The sequence below is a fragment of the Pinus tabuliformis genome, chromosome 6, assembly GCF_031772625.1.
Source record: "Pinus tabuliformis cultivar Carrire ecotype Pingquan chromosome 6, CPIR1, whole genome shotgun sequence".
Lineage (NCBI taxonomy): Eukaryota > Viridiplantae > Streptophyta > Pinopsida > Pinales > Pinaceae > Pinus > Pinus tabuliformis.
Window position 1 is genome coordinate 1,209,081,465 of NC_142292.1, and position 17,804 is coordinate 1,209,099,268.

Genomic DNA, 17,804 nt, shown 5'->3' on the forward strand with positions numbered 1-17,804 from the left:
TAGTCATTAGGAGAAGTCACATGGAAGCTACCAATACTCGTTAAACTCAGAACCAAGACATCGAACATGAAATTGTTTTAGAATACAACAACTTAAGTATTAAAAAGGACCCAGGATACACACATGCATTCATAACAAAATTTTAAAAGGGGACACATAATAACAACACAAAAAGACCATAAAACATCCCTGCAAATTCCCCTTTCAAATGTCCCCCATGGACAAATGAAAGCCGTTTTTGGTTGATCGGAAGGTAGAATGTTGATTTGGTTGTAATCGGAAAAACCGTCCATAAAGGAAAATATTTCACTGCCGACACAATCATCAATTATTTGATCGATATAGGGTGTTGGATAGTTTTCCTTGGGACAAGCACGATTGATATCCCTATAGTCGATACATATTCTTATTGTTCCTTGTTTTTTGTTAACCGGAACAATATTCGATACCCAATCCGTTAACAGGATCGGATAAATGAAACCTGCTTTCAACATCTTCTCAACTTCTGCTTTAATCACAGCCGCTTTTCCTGGGTGAATCTGACGCAAACGTTGCCGGACGGGTTTAGCGTCCGGGTAAGTCTTGATCTCATGGACAACAATGGTGGGATCAATTCCTGGCATTTCCTCGTAAGACCAGGCAAACACGTCGCGGAATTCTTGAAATAGGGCCTTGTATGTTTGAATTTCGTCATTTGAACACGAGGCACCTATATGAATGTGCTCAACAATTCCGGACTTGACTGAAATGTCAATGGGAATAGTGCGAGAAATGTTTCCCAAATTCAGCTCTGAATCAGGATGTTTCATTGGACTCTGAGCGTCTTTGACATATTTAGCCGTAAAGATTGATGAGAAATCATTTTCAAAACGATCATCCTCAGGTAAAAACGAAGATCTATGATGGAGATCTTCCCATGGTAAGTCATCTACGCACAGGACTTCACAAAGTTGTTCATTAGATGACACAACTTCGGGAAACGTTATTAACTTCGAGGTTGACACGAAAAGAGATTCCTCACGGACCACATTCATTTGGTTGATTTTGGTTGAACTCGGGTCAGAAAAAGACTGCATGGCTTCATAGGCAATTTCATATGGACTCAAAGGCATTGCGTCACCAAATGAGTCTATCTCAGATTCAGAAGGAACGATCCAACGATCGTCATAAACAATGGTGTCTGAAGTAATCATATGAATAGATGCAAATGAAGACACGGCGTTGATTGGAGGAAAAGGAAAAGTTCCCAGTAAACCGGCATCTTTAACTAATCCTACGCAAACATCCTTGTAAGGGATAATCGTTTTACCGACATGCTGGATACTCTCTGAAGAGGCTGGGTCGGATGAAAAGTAAGCCAGCTGGTCTATGGTTACGATCTTGCCATTATGTGGAAACTTTATTACTCTGAAGACTGATGAAACGACCGTTGTCATAGCGTAAGACCAAATTCGACCCAAGAGAAGGTTGTAGTCTAGAGGGGCATCAACCACCTCCACATCTAGACTAACTATTTTTCCTTCAACCCCTATAGGCAAATCCTGTAGAATGCCAAACGGATGGAACCCACGGCCATCAAAAGCCTTAAGAATTGTCGGGGATTGATTTAGTGAAGGAGAACCAAGTGATGTCCAACACTGTATCAACATAATACACGTGGAAGCTCCCTCATCAATTACAGTCCGATGAATAGGCATGTTTTTGACTATCACTACGATATGGAAAGTCATCTGATGAGGCAAACACGGTGTACTATTTTCTAGATCAAAGATTATTAGGTTCGGGTCCTGAACATCAACAGCTCCTATAGCCGACAAAAGTAATTTTCGCTGTGTTGGGCATGATTGCAGCACTTCTAAAGCCGACATTGCTGAGGGTGAAACAGCTAAATCCTCAACAATGTTGTAATTCTGGGCCACTCTCGCATGTGGATTGAAAGCAGACCTTCGAAGTACACCCTTGGCAGGCGGTTTGATTACTAAGTCAGGGTTAGGTTTCTCGATCTGTAGTGGATCGGAACCGGGAGCTGAGGTTGATGGATTTGAATGAGAAGATTCTGCTTCTTTCGATCCATCAACAGGACTCTTACTACCATAATCTTGCGATCGAGTCGCAATCCTTACATGAGACATCATCAATATGGGTTCTTCAGTGGCACTCGAGGAAGAACCTATCATCTTACTCTCCTGCTTTGGAAATGGATCTTTCAAAACAGCAGGAGTTGGGGAACCTTTGACAATTTTCACAACCTCGGCCCGATGAGGGCAATCTCTTGTAAAATGATCCTCTTCACAAATAAGACAAGGATATCGAGGTTTGCGCTTTTCATCATTGGTTTCCGACTTTTCTGTTTTCTCCTTTGGAGTCTTGTCTGCTTTACTCTTCTTGTTACCTTTCTTCTTCCCACTGTTTTTTGATTTAGCCGTAGATGACTCTACAGTGTGAATATCAGCGGAAATTTCAGGAGAAGATTCTCCTGTCGGGGAATCTGGTAAGGTTATAATGGGCGAAGAATTCTTTGAAGACTTCTTCTTGCTTTTAGTATTCACTGTACCAATCATGCCATCAGCAGCATGAGATCCCGAAGGAGTAGCAACTATTTGATTTGACTTTGGAAGATCTAGGATCTTTTCGTGTAACGTACCTGACTGAGTGTAAACTAAGTCAAGGTACTGTGCCTGAGCAATCACTTTCTCCTCAGTAACTACTCCGGCCTTAGCTACGTCTTCAATAATCTTCGGTAATAATGATTTAACAAACCATTCAGCTAAGATTTGGTCCGGAATAAAAACTTTCACTAATCGCCTTCGACATCTCCATTCATGTATATGATCAGAAATATAAGTGGACGTCGACTGTTTTAATGAAGTTAGTAGCTCCGTGCCATTATCATATCTGACGGGCAACTGAAAATGAGTTAGGAACGAGGTAGCTAACTGACTAAAATTGTAAAAAGAGGCCCGTGGTAACTCAATGTACCACTTGGCCGCGAGACCAATGAGCGTACGCTGGAAAAGACGTAAGCAGATCGAGTCATCCGAGATGGAATTTGAAGCACACCAGAGGTGGTAAGTCATCACATGATTTGACGGATCCTCTCCAGACTTACCTTCGAACTTGGGTATATCACTGGGCAACTTATTTGGCATTGGCGGCCAGAACGGAAGATAATTTATTGGATCATTCGTTAGGCGCGACAAGTCCGGTAAATCCAAAGTTGCGATAAATAGTAATTGCCGATTAGGATCCCTAAAACTCTGGGTCACAAGACCAGTCCTAGGAGGAGGATATCCAGGATAACTTGGAACAGGAATCGCATTAGGGATATTATATCTTCCTGGAAAACCAGGATTAACCAGACCGTACTGGGGTTGCTGAGGTTGTTGATAAGTGTACCCAGGATACAGTTGATACTGGTAAACTGGTTGTTGGATAGCAGGCCCGTATTGGTACTGTCCCTAGTACGGTTGATAAGCGAATTGTGGTTGACTAGTGACAACCGTACTTAAACCAGGTTGTCCTACAGGCATCTGAACTGTAGTTTGAATCGTAGATCCAGACAATGGTAAAGATGTCTGAGGAGTAGTTGCAGAGACAGTAGAAACCGGAGCTGTCGATACTCCAAAAGCAAGTGTGGTGGAAGGAACAGATGTTGCGGTAGTTGCAGCAGTCATTTGAGATGGAGTACTAGGTGCAATGGGCGACTGAGTAACTACCGAAGGTACAGAAGTTTGAACATTAGACTGGACTGGTTGCTGGGGTGAACCAGCAACTAAGGGTTGTCTAGCTTGAGATGACAACTGTACGCTTGGCTGCAATACCTGTTGAACTTGCGATGGATCCCACACTATGTTCATTCCGGGGTATTGACCCATGACAGGTTGAGGTTATTGAGATCCATAACCAGATTGAGGGTAGGATTGATAATTGAAATGTACATTTCCCGTACCTTGAACATAAGATTGACCTTGAGGTGGTTGATAACCTTGACTCGAGTACTGACCTTGGGGTAGATACCCTTGAGGTAAGTACTGATACTAGGGTTGACCTGGAGCCATAAATTGATACTGAGGTTGACCTTGGGGTACATATTGAGGCTGGGGTTGACCTTGAGGAATGTAGTGTACTATGGGTACATACTGTCCTTGAGTTTGCCCCCCAGATGCAATTTGTGTACCTTGAGGTTTCCCCCCAAGCGTTAATTGAGGGTGCCCCCCAGGCGGTAATTGGCCACCTTGAGGTTGAGAACCGACAACTGAACCTGACATCATGTAAATGTCTCCTACACTCAACGGTTTATTACCATTGTTTCCAGCTAATAACCCATGTTCAATGGGTTGAGGAGATGCTCCCGCAAAAGTACCAGAAAGTGACTGATACCCGGAGGGAACAGAAGGACCGCTGTACAAGAAAGATTCAGGAGATTGAGTGAACATGGACGACTGACCAAACATATTTACAGGAGTATAAATACCTCCAGGTGGATAAGGAGTACGAGGTGGAGAAAAACTTAACCCTGAGTTGTCTAAATAATTGGTTAACGAAAGGTACCAAGTAGTACTTCTAGGAGGACTGTAAAATATGGATTCACGCTCCCTTAGATCAATAGTAGGTTGATATTCAAGGATAGAGACGCCAAATTCTTCCTCTGGAGCAAGTCCTTCAATAGCTATCAAACCAGCAGGAAGCTTTTCGGTGATGACTCTTTCTACCCTAGGTGATTCAGGAGCACTAGAAGTTGGAGTAACAGGTTTAGATATTTCAGGTTCTTTGCCTATATCACTAGTAGATGAAAAACTACCAGCAAGCTCGGAAACTGCAACAACTTCAGGATTATAACCTGTTTCTAGACCTTGGTAATCTGGATGGACTACCAACGACGACTCTCCTTCTTCAGGTGAACCTACTTTACTGCCACTAGGAGTTACAAGGACTTTCAAACCTTCGTAATGACCTGGGACCTCTTCAGGAGGTTCGCCCCGAAGTCTACGCGACTTCCTCAACAAATCGGACACGGTAACAATCTCAGGAGACTTGCCCCGAAGTCTACGGGACTATCTCGGTAATTCAGCCACAGTTAAAAACTTTTAACTACCGCACACGCAAACAAAGTAAAATCTCAAAGCAAACCGCCTAAAGTCTCTAAATAACCAAACAAATTCGAATCACACGCCTAAAGAATCTAGGGCGTCAAACCATACATAAACAGTAGCCTTCCGGACTGAAAACACTAGTTGGAGATGAAACCCAACATCGCCGAATTCAGTACAGAAGTGGTGGGTGGAACAGTTACCCCGCAACCTGCTTAATGAATAGACCGCCACAAGTTCCTCCACTTTAACCGTCTTGAGTGAAGTGAACCCCCCGGAAAATCCAAGTGAGTCTAGCCGACGTCTGCTCCAGGTACAGTGGGATCTTCCCTCCACCGTCACCTCGGTAGAATCCTAAAGATAATGGTCACTAAGGTTACCAACAGCAACAAATATACATGGGGAAACAGTCTACGACCCGATAGCACGCAAGGGCAGAGTAACAAGCTCAATCCCCTTGTCGGCTCCTTGACAATAATCCAAGGTTTACCGACAAGTGACCCCAGGCTCCTCGACAATAATCCGAGGTTTACTGTTTGTAGTACGTGCGTATCTGGCGTCTTTCCCAATGAAGGATGATTGATCCCCTCACTGGTTCGGACACGGTCTCGTGCTTCTCCTTTAAGAGGAGCTTTCCCAGAGTACAAATGAAACAGTTGGATTTATCCTACCACAAGATGAGCTACTTGTTTGGTTTTCCTGTCTTGGAGAGTTAATTACTCTCCTACTCCAAGACACTAGCCTGATCTATATTGGTGTTTCAGAGCCCTAGTAAATAAAAAGTTACTAAGTTGATTTTACTTTAAGTGTTAATTTTATGGCTTTTCTTTAAGACAAAAGGTAGTGGAGATGAAACTGATGGTGTGTAGACTCGACTCAAATCCACTAAAAAGATGCACTTAGGATGATTTATACTAATTTTCTTTTTCAATGAATCCCCTAGCTAAGAAAGTTGGAGAATGCAAAATCGATATAAAGACAACTTTCTTGGCAATGAAAATCAAAGAAGCAAACTCTTTATCTTTTCCAAAACATACAACACATGACCACTAATTACTTCACGAAAATTCCTTTTCCTTTCAAAGACTCAAATGCTACCAAAGCAAACTTTTCTTCAAAAGAGTTTTTTTTTTGTATTTTTTCCTAATTAACAAAGCATGTAAAACTTACTTTAACAGAAATCAAAGTTAAAAAATCTATGGCAATCAAATCAACCCAATTTCACTCAAAAGCAAATCTAAGAGAAGTGCACGTAAAAGTAAATCTAACGAGGAAAAAGCTTACCAAGTATGATTCCAGGATGTTTTACTCAGTCAAAATTTAACTAAGGACCAGTTAATGCAGAACCAAAAACCAGTCAAAAACAAAAATCAAAATCTTTTGTTCTTTTTCTCAAGAATAAAATTCAAAGTTCAATCAACAAACTTTTTCGAGATTCGGCAAAGAGAGGACACAAAGGTAGGTTTCTCACAAGGGTGGATTCTATGACAGGTCCGACTCCTAAGAAGACTGAAAAAACCAGAGAGAACCAAGGTTTTATGACTTCTAAAGCCAAAGTCACTACAGGACCAGTGCAAAAATCAAACCCTAGGGCAAAATCTCTATGAATTTCACTAAAACTCTCGACACTGACGAAACAAGCTTAGGTGAAGATTGATGGCAGATAACCAGTGGATCTGGGCAGAAAAAACAAATTAAAAACAAAATCTAAAAGGAAAAAAGGGAGAAAATTGGAATTTTCTCAATTTTGACAGGGTACGCAGGCAACCTGTTTGCACAGGTGTGTGTACGCTCTGTGCACAAAGCTGCAGTGCGTACAGGTACGCACTGTGCTCAATGCAGAGGCTGCGTACTTCTAGCAAAACTAAGAAAAACTAAAATCTAATTTAAGCCTAAGCTAGCCCACCCAAAAACACAGTCAGATAGCCAAAAACCAGAAAACAAACGACTTTTCTGAGACCAAAGTTTCACACAAAGGAAAAAACATTCACATCAATGGATTCCCCAGCGGAGTCGCCATTTTGTCATGCGGAAAGAGTCGATTTTGCGGACAAAACCGACCTCCCTAGAAGCAAAGGCTTTCTAGTGACAAACAAAACAAATAAACACTACCTTTCTCTAAACATGCATTTAGAATACAAGTAATCAGGTGATTATAACATACCTTTAGTCCAACGCTTTGTAGTAGTCCAGCCTCACCGATCCAGATGAGCTCCTCCTTCTCTTTGAAACCTGCATTCACTAACAAGCCAAAATATTAAATAGCACCTGATAAACTTATAAAATAACACATATCCATCATACAGACCAAGGAGTATATGAAACAAATGATGAATAACAATCTGTTGAGAAAAATGAGTTCATTTGCATTAAGTGGAAACAAAAGAAACCATTACAACCTGAGCCTTGGTGTTGTGCAGGTCCCTCCTAGGGTCCAGCAAGAGTTTTCCTTTACTTTGATCAGCTCACCCACTTCCAAATAAGGCTAGGAAAGGATGGGAATCTCTCCTCTCAAGCTTTACAAGGGAGTCCTAATTCCAGCAGCATCTACCCTTAGGACTGTTCAGCTTTCAACCTCCCCTCACTCTGGCCCAATGCCTGTATTTATAGTGCTCTAGAGGAAGTTATTCAAGTCCACCATCAATGGGATAAACCCCTCTTTGGATGGGATAGCTCCCCTCTTGATGGGATAATTTCCTCTTTCATAGGGATACATGAACCATCTGGAGGCGCCCCATACACGTCAAACGAGCTTCTAGAATGCTCTAGAAATGACCACAAGTAACTTTTTTGGAGTGAAACTTGCACCTTTTGACCTTTACAGGAGTACGCACCCTCCCCTTTACAGACAGAGCGTACAAGTACGCAGGTATTGTGAACTTGGGGTGCGTACACGCAGGTAAAGTTAAGAGAAACTGCGTACCCAGAGATATATAGATTTTTAAAGACTTTCTCTCTTTCTTGGAGTTTGACATGGAGAGCAGAGGTATGAGACTTGCCAAGGAGGATAGTATGACAGTTGATGGAGCCATACTAACTGCAAATAGTCATGGTGACAAATTTTAGTGTAACAGATTGCCCCCTAAAGTGTGAAGCCTGTAGTAGATAAGGGTTTCATATCATCTAGGAAGGGTGAAGTACTTTATCATTTCAAGGATTATCTTGTGGAGAGCCCAGTCGGAACCTGCAAGTATTCAACACAAAATTCATATATAAGATCATATCATCGCTGAGGTAGGCATTCCCATACTCAGATCGAAAACTTTTAACTAACAAACTAACTACTGTTCTGATACAGGAATGATTTTGCAGTACATCATAATTATAGACTTTTGTAGACACAGTATGGACGCAGCCATCTGTTTATAGTTAGTCTACTGTATAATGAATACAAAACTCCTCACAGCCTGGATGGTGGAAACTAGATCCAGGGTCTTCATTTCTACGTCCCGAAAAGGTACGATTCTATCCATGCGAATAAATGAGTTGATGTCGAACATGGTAGAAACCACTTGATTACCAGTCAATGATGTAAACTGTTAACAAGTGTGAGAGAGACCACCAGTGATGTCAATGGTTCTCAAAGTACCCAGTACAATCCATGAGATGTGAATGAATGAGTTGATGTCGAACATTTCACGGAATCCTTCGATCGAAAGTCAATGATGTAAACCGTCGTCAAAGGCGAGAAACCTGCCATTGATGCATGCAGATTTCAAGGTCCTGACGATTTCTAGGTCATCTTTCTAGATAATGTGCTGATGTCGATAGAAAGCGACCCGTTGCCGGCAAGCCCACAACACAAAATCATAGATCAAGTTGAAGAAATGTAGCTGTAAGGACTGACTCAGGGATGGTCAAGATGGATGACGGGTATTTTGCAGATGAATGGTTTATTTGCAGTGACTTCTTGAACACATAACGACACAACAGATGGCTTGGTGACATTTGACCCAAAGTTAATACCCGGCTGAAGACTTTCAATGTGGTTTGATCAACTGTGAGGCAAAGGATTTCCCAACCCAGGTGAATGAAAAAGTGTCGTGTTCAAGAGTGGTGATAAGGCTTCTTCTGAGACAAAGGATAACAAAATAGGCTCATTTTTCTCTCTTTTCCCCCACCATTTCTGGCAAGTACCTCTTTATTTTTTACAAGCTTGAGGAGGATAACATATGCTTGATTATAAGCTCATCCTTCGGATGAGTCCAACTTAGTTTTGATTCGAACCCTAAGAAGGAGTGGTCCGTTCCTGTTTGTAATCAAACAGGTCCTTTACTGTGAAATTTTAACGAGTCCAGTATAGGAGAAACTCGGCGTTTTTCAATTTTAGAGAGTCTGAAAAACTTAAGAAGACTCCAGGTTGAACTTTTTCATAAAGTTGTGTCTCCCAGGCCCGAAAAAGTATAAAATAATACTTAAGAGAACCGCTTGATCTTACGACCAAGGAGTACTTTCATGATTAGTGTCTTTGACCTGAAAAGTAAAAAGCGATCAAGGACACGTCGTTTTATTTCCAGTATCGAATTTGAAACGACAAAAATCCGGCGATCTTTTCCTGTTTTTACAGTCAGAAAAGGGCTATAAGGGGACCGTTTGTTAATTCCATTTTAACGAGTGTAAAAGAAACGCTCGGCAATCTTTTCATGTTTTCGGAGTCAGAAAAGGGCTTAAAAGATGACTCTGATATTTTTGTTTGTGAAAAATGACATTTTCCTTGAAAATCCTTTTATCCTGCGCAAAAACCAACACATTACTCATACCTGTTTAAAGATAGATAAAAATACTTCAAAAATACCTTTTCGTGGTGGAAAATAAACAAATTTGACATTTATTTACTCAAGAAACCTATAAAAAGGGCTTTTACCATTTTACTGTTGAGGAGAGAAAAAGGGCTTTTGGCAAGAAACTTCCCGTGGAAATTGCGGAGAATCCAACCGTCGAAACCGAACGCCGTCTCATCAGGTATTCTACAACATCCTCCCTTGCATTTCCATCTGTTTAGAATTCGTTTTTAGACTTTAGTTTTATTTTTTGGAGACCTTGGGGGTTTCAAGGTCCGCTTTTCGGGGTACGCAGGTGCCCCATGGGTGACCTGCATACCCCGACATTTTCTCCATTGGGAAAATGCCGGGTGTACGCAGCTTGCCTTAAGAGACCCTGCGCACATACGCCCTGTCTCTAAAGGGCTGGTTGCGTACACCGTGGAGTGGATTTTTAAACTCCAATTTCCCCAAAATGAACCAAAAACTTTCAATTTTATGGACTCTAACAGATGTTTTATTGTGTGTAGATTGCCCACCATGCTTGATTGGTGCGAGAGAGAGCACGAAGATGTTGATTTGGTCGCGATTAATCATCAACCTTCCATTGATTCTTTGAAGGCATGCGGTCTTTACAAATACTGGGCCATACCTGGCATGAGGGCCCGGGTGCGCTTTCTAGAGTGGCTGGTAGAAAGGTGGAACGTTCAGGATCAATGCTTTTACATTGGAGGGCACCAGCTCAAGATAGAGCCCTCTGATATTTACTTCCTCACTGGTCTGCCCAAGAGGGGCGAACAATTGACTCTGTCCGGGACTAGGCCGGGTGGCCAGTCCATTGCTAGCCTCCGGCTAGAGTGGTGTAATAACCAAAACCAGGATAAGGGGATAGAAATAAAAAAGATATCCCGACCTGAACTTATGGTAATTGCCTTTACAGTTACCAGACTTTGCGGGGCTGCCGCTTTGCACATTGCCACTGGATCCCAAATGCGGATGGCGATTGATTGCTATCAGGGCACCATTTTCAACTGGTGCGATGCTGTGTTGGCCACCTTAAAGGGCCAACTAACTAGGACCAAAAACGAACAGCTGAAGACTTTTGGTTATGGGCCTTTAGTTGTGAGTTTTCCCCTAGAGAGGGTTTCGATGCTGATCCCACAGCAGCTCACTGTTGAGGTTAGGCCTCCCCGAGAGCCTAAGTTGATGCGATGGGTTGCAGTGATGGCCCGTCATCCTGACGAGGGCACGGAGGTTGTCCAATTTAGACTGGAGTATTTTCACTGGTTAGAGAACCAGGTCTTCTCGATTCAAGATTTTCCGTATGCCGGAGTTGATTTTCACGGGGATTCGGATATGATTCTTCCACCGGGAGAACAATGGGACGACACAGGTACTTCATTTTCCACAAGTTATTAAATTATTTACTTTTTTTTTGTTTTTATATCGTCTCAAAACTGACAGTGACAATTTTCAAAACGCAGATGTAGGCCCACAATGTCCGGCCAATCTCCGGCCTTTCGAGAGGAGAGTACCAATTGCACCAGCACCGGCCCCACAGGATGCGGCCGCAGAGACCTTAGCCGAGTTGGAACAGGACGTAGAGCGTCTTACGGCAGACATACCAGAGATGACTATAGATGATATCCCTATCAGACTTCAGCACTATGTGGTCGCAGTCCCAGGACCTTTTAGGAGGTTCTTGTGTAGGGTAGCGCGTGGAGTGGTGTCGTATAGAGAGCACCACCAATGACTGGCTGGTCACTTTTGTAGACACATGTGACATTTTGGTTTTTTGTACTTATCATTTTTTCCGATCATAAGGTGTTTTTGAACCTATGATCGAAGACGATGTATTTTTGACACACTCCTATCTATATATATCATTATTACCGGCTTATCTTGTTAAACATGTGTGATGAAATGTTTTTAAATTTACATGTATGATTATCGCAAATGTCTGTCTAACATTCGAGAAGCAATTGCATCTGCTAATGTATTTAAAGACCCTGGAATATGCTGATATTCAATGTAATCAAATTCACGTTCCAAGAGACGCACACTCAAAAATAACCTTAATAACACTGGATTTCTAATGGCATAAACTCTATTAAGCTGTAATACAACGAGTTCAGAATCTAACCTCACTATCAAACTCCGAATCCCAAACGAAATAGATTCAGACAATAATTCAATCACTGCACTGTATTCTGCAATGTTGTTTGTTGTTTAACCGAGGCTCACCCCATGCATAGAAACTAACTCGTCAGAGGGCGAATAGATAACCCAAGCTGCGGAAGAGATATTCCGTGTACTACGACAAGCACCATCAGCGAATCCAATGTACGTTTGGAGAGGCGTCGACATCTGCAATATCAAGAGTAAAACCAAGATAAGCCAGAATAACGACGAAAAACACACTCTCTAAGCTAAGCACACTGTCTATACTATCAAACACACCAGCTAGAAAGAAAAACTAACCTAACTAAATCTCCATACCCATAATTTAAGCATAATACCTCTTTAGGTAAAGTCCATTTCTGGGTTTACCCAAAGAGTCCCCATCAAAATCTACCAGCTCATAGGCCCCTTTTGCTAGCTTTCGCTTGACAATGTAGGGCCCATGCCACATAGGAACGAATTTTCTAGCACCTAATTTATCATTAGCTTGATCATATAATAGCACTAGGTCTCCTTTCGAAAAATTTCGAGGGGTCACGTTACGATCATACTGAGCTTTCATCCATTTTGCGTGAGTCTTGATTGCCAATGCAGCGTCACGTCGAGTCTCATCTAATCGAGCTAAGTATAATAGACGCTTCTCCTCTTCGGAAGTAGCTGGAAGCAATTCGACAGCCATTTGAAGTGACGGGATTTCGCATTCAATGGGCAGCACTGCTTCCAAAACATAAACTAGTTGGAAAGGAGTGAACCCTGTTGATGTTTTCACTGAGGTTCGGTACGCCCACAGCGCGGAAAATAACATGTTGTGCCAATTCGACCGATGAATACCAATGATTCGTCGGATCATGATAACTAAAACTTTGTTGATAGACTCAACCAGGCCATTGGCTTGTGGATAATAAGGAGTTGAGCTATCGTGACGCAAACCAAGCTGGCCTATAAGTTCTGTCATCATAACGTTTCGAAAATGGCACCCATGGTCAGTGATTATCACTTGTGGGACACCAAACCTAGCAATAATGTGATTAAATACGAAAATCGCAGTTATCTTGACATCTGCCTCGAATGTAGGCATCGCCTCGGCCCACTTAGTAAAATAATCAACCGCAAGGATGATATACGCATGCCCCCCGGCCGAGTGAGGGTTACATGTAATAAAATCGATACCCCATTTAGCAAAAGGACCAACGGCAATTATAGGGTGGAGAGGAGTAGGTGGTGCGCACATCTTGCGATCAAACACTTGACAGTTGTGGCATTTCCGGACCGCAATAATACAGTCTTTAAACAAGGACGGCCAGAAGTAGCCAGCGCGCAATATATTTTGGGCTGTGGCATACCCAGACATATGACCGCCACACGCTCCAGAGTGACAGTCATTCAAAACCCTTTCAGCTTCGTCATGAGTTAAGCAACGACGAAAAACCAAGTCCGCCCCACGGCGATAAAGAGTATCTCCAATAATTTTGTACTGTTGGGACTGGAATCGAATTTTCCGACATTCCAATTTTGAAACTTCGGGCCAAAAGGATTGGGTTTGGAGATAGAAAATTATATCCCCATACCACGGATCTAAAGTGCTGATGAGAAACAAAGATTCGTCCGCAATGGGTTTCTCTGCCACAGTTTCCGTGTCAGCATGCGGGAAATCACACATCAACTCCGCAAAAACTAAAGATTTCTTAGACTTAGACTTTTCAAATTCCAAGTCGAACTCCTACAGGATGACGATCCATTTAGAGTACTTTCCCCCTAGCAATTGTTTAGTCAAAATGTAGATCATAGGGTTGCAATTCGAAATAACTGTAGTTTTACGGAGAAGAATGTAGTGACGGAAACGTTGGACAGCTTGAACGGCTGCCAAGGCCAATTTCTCCACATGTGAATATTTGAGCTCAGTAGGATTTAACGTCCGACTAAGGTAATATATCACATGTTCCATTCCGAATTCATCTTCCTGGACTAAGACCATTCCAATGGTGGAATGAGCGGCGACGAGGTAGAAAAAGTAATCCTGGTTGTAGTTGGGAGGATGCAGCAACGGTGCATGGGTTAACACGTGCTTGAGCGCATCAAAAGATTTCTGAGCTATATCATCCCAAGAGAATTGAGCGTTTTGTTTCAACAACCGGGTAAAACCCTTGGTAATCTCGGCGTAGTTAGGAATGAATCGGCGTAAAAAGTTTGCTTTCCCCTGCAAATTTTGGAGTTGGCGAAGACTCGAAGGAGGAGGCAATTTGATGATAGCTTCTACCTTCGACGGATCGATGCGGATGCCGGCTTTTGAAACTACAAATCCTAGCAATCGTCCCACTTCTATGCAGAAGACACATTTGTGTGGGTTCAACCGTATACGATAATGCCGACACCTCATAAAAATTGCTCGTAAATGGATAAGGTGATCAGCTCGATGTAAGGAGTGAGCGGGAAAATCATCGAGATACGGTTGCACAATGTGCTTGATGTCATGAAATGCATAAGACATCACCCTTTGAAAAGTGGCTCCGGCATTCTTAAGCCCAAAAGGTAATTTGCAATAAGCAAATGTCCCCCATGGACAAATGAAAGCCATTTTTGGTTGATCGGCAGGTAGAATGTTGATTTGGTTGTAACCGGAAAAACCGTCCATAAAGGAAAATATTTCACTGCCGGCACAATCATCAATTATTTGATCGATATAGGGTGTTGGATAGTTGTCCTTGGGACAAGCACGATTGATATCCCTATAGTCGATACATATTCTTATTGTTCCCTGTTTTTTGTTAACCGGAACAATATTCGATACCCAATCCGTTAATGGGATCGGACAAATGAAACCTGCTTTCAACAGCTTCTCAACTTTTGCTTTAATCGCAGCCGCTTTTCGTGGGTGAATCTGACGCAAACGTTGCCGGACGGGTTTAGCGTCCGGGTAAGTCTTGATCTCATGGACAACAATGGCGGGATCAATTCCTGGCATTTCCTCGTAAGACTAGGCAAACACGTCGCGGAATTCTTGAAATAGGGCCTTGTATGTTTGAATTTCGTCATTTGAACACGAGGCACCTATAAGAATGTGCTCAACAATTCTGGACTTGACTGAAATGTCAATGGGAATAGTGCGAGAAATGTTTTCCAAATTCAGCTCTGAATCAGGATGTTTCAATGGACTCTGAGCATCTTTGACATATTCAGTTGTAAAGATTGATGAGAAATCATTTTCAAAACGATCATCCTCAGGTAAAAACGAAGATCTATGATGGAGATCTTCCCATGGTAAGTCGTCTACGCACAGGACTTCACAAAGTTGTTCGTCAGATGACACAACTTTGGGAAATGTTATTAACTCCGAGGTTGACGCGAAAAGGGATTCCTCACAGACCACATTCATTTGGTCGATTTTGGTTGAACTCGGGTCGGAAAAAGACTGCACGGCTTCATAGGCAATTTCATATGGACTCAAAGGCATTGCGTCACCAAATGAGTCTATCTCAGATTCAGAAGGAACGATCCAAGGATCGTCATAAACAATGGTGTCTGAAGTAATCATATGAATAGATGCACATGAAGACACGGCGTTGATTGGAGGAAAAGGAAAAGTTCCCAGTAAACCGACATCTTTAACTAATCCTATGCCAACATCCTTGTAAGGGATAGTCGTTTTACCGACATGCTGGATACTCTCTGAAGAGGCTGGGTCGGATGAAAAGTAAGCCAACTGGTCTATGGTTATGATCTTGCCATTATGTGGAAACTTTATTACTCTGAAGACCGATGAAACGACCGCTGTCATAGCGTAAGACCAAATTCGACCCAAGAGAAGGTTGTAGTCTAGAGGGGCATCAACCACCTCCACATCTAGACTAACTGTTTTTCCTTCAACCCCTATAGGCAAATCCTGTAGAATGCCAAATGGATGGAACCCACGGCCATCAAAGGCCTTAAGAATTGTCGGGGATTGATTTAGTGAAGGAGAACCAAGCGATCTCCAGCACTGTATCGACATAATACACGTGGAAGCTCCCTCATCAATTACAGTCCGATGAATAGGCCTGTTTTTGACTATCACTGGGATCTGGAAAGCCATCTGATGAGGAAAACGCGGTGTACTATTTTCTAGATCAAAGATTATTAGGTTCGGGTCCTGAACATCAACAGCTCCTATAGCCGACAAAAGTAATTTTCGCTGTGCTGGGCATGATTGCAGCACTTCTAAAGCCGACATTGTTGAGGGTGAAACAGCTAAATCCTCAACAATGTTGTAATTCTGGGCCGCTCTCGCATGTGGATTGAAAGCAGACCTTCGAAGTACACTCTTGGCGGGCGGTTTGATTACTAAGTCAGGGTTAGGTTTCTTGATCTGTAGTGGATCGGAACCAGGAGCTGAGGTTGATGGATTTGAATGAGAAGATTCTGCTTCTTTCGATCCATCAACAGGACTCTTACTACCATAATCTTGCGATCGAGTCGCAATCCTTACATGAGACATCATCAATATGGGTTCTTCAGTGGCACTCGAGGAAGAACCTATCATCTTACTCTCCTGCTTTGGAAATGGATCTTTCAAAACAACAGGAGTTGGGGAACCTTTGACAATTTTCACAACCTCGGCCCGATGAGGGCAATCTCTTGTAAAATGATGATCTTCACAAATAAGACAAGGATATCGAGGTTTGCTCTTTTCGTCATTGGTTTCCAACTTTTCTGTTTTCTCCTTTGGAGTCTTGTCTGCTTTACTCTTCTTCTTACCTTTCTTCTTCCCACCATTTTTTGATTTAGCCGTAGATGACTCTACAGTGTGAATATCAGCGGAAATTTCAGGAGAAGATTCTCCTGTCGGGGAATCTGGTAAGGTTATAATGGGCGAAGAATTCTTTGAAGACTTCTTCTTACTTTTAGTATTCACCGTACCAATCATGCCATCAGCAGCATGAGATCCCGAAGGAGCAGCAGCTATTTGATTTGACTTTGGAAGATCTGGGATCTTTTCATGTAACGTACCTGACTGAGTGTAAACTAAGTCAAGGTACTGCGCTTGAGCAATCACTTGCTCCTCAGTAACTACTCCGGCCTTAGCTACGTCTTCAGTAATCTTCGGTAATAATTATTTAACAAACCATTCAGCTAAGATTTGGTCCGGAATAAAAACTTTCACTAATCGCCTTCGACGTCTCCATTCATGTATATGATCAGAAATATAAGTGGACGTCGACTATTTTAATGAAGTTAGTAGCTCCGTGCCATTATCATATCTGACGGGCAACTGAAAATGAGTTAGGAACGAGGTAGCTAACTGACTAAAATTGTAAAAAGAGGCCCGTGGTAACTCAATGTACCACTTGGCCGCGAGACCAATGAGCGTACGCTGGAAAAGACGTAAGCGGATCGAATCATCCGAGATGGAATTTGAAGCACACCAGAGGTGGTAAGTCATCACATGATTTGACGGATCCTCTCCAGACTTACCTTCGAACTTGGGTATATCACTGGGCAACTTATTTGGCATTGGCGACCAGAACGGAAGATAATTTATTGGATCGTTCGTTAGGCGCAAAAAGTCCAGTAAATCCAAAGTTGCTATAAACGGTAATTGCCGATTAGGATCCCTAAAACTCTGGGTCACAAGACCAGTCCCAAGAGGAGGTTGTCCAGGATAACTTGGAATAGGAATCGCATTCGGGATATTATATCCTCCTGGAAAACCAGGATTAACCGGACTATACTGGGGTTGCTGAGGTTGTTGATAAGTGTACCCAGGATACGGTTGATACTGGTAATCTGGTTGTTGGAC